Genomic DNA, 352 nt, shown 5'->3' with positions numbered 1-352 from the left:
TTTAAAGAGCTAATTAAGGTAGGGTGAGGTCATTAGGGTGGGCCCTGACCCAGTACGCCCGGTGTCCTTGTGAGAGGAGATCCGGACACAGACACAGTGGAGGACAGGCCGCGTGAGCGCACAGGGAGGAGACGGCCACCTGCAGGCCAGAGAGGGCCTCGGGAGGACCCGCCCCGCAGACACCTGGATCTGGGACTCGTGCCCTGAGGCCTGTGGCACGTTGTCACGGCAGCCCTGGCAAACCCAGAGAGACGGCATGAAATCCTGGTATTAAACTCCCGTCTCCGGGAAAGGGAAATGCAGCTCAATCACTGTCATTTCGAAGTCCCTGGCACACAGGTGGGGCGATACG

The sequence above is a fragment of the Propithecus coquereli genome, unplaced genomic scaffold (genome assembly GCF_000956105.1).
Source record: "Propithecus coquereli isolate 6110/MARCELLA unplaced genomic scaffold, Pcoq_1.0 Scaffold1301, whole genome shotgun sequence".
NCBI lineage: Eukaryota > Metazoa > Chordata > Mammalia > Primates > Indriidae > Propithecus > Propithecus coquereli.
This window is presented reverse-complemented; position numbering follows the sequence as displayed.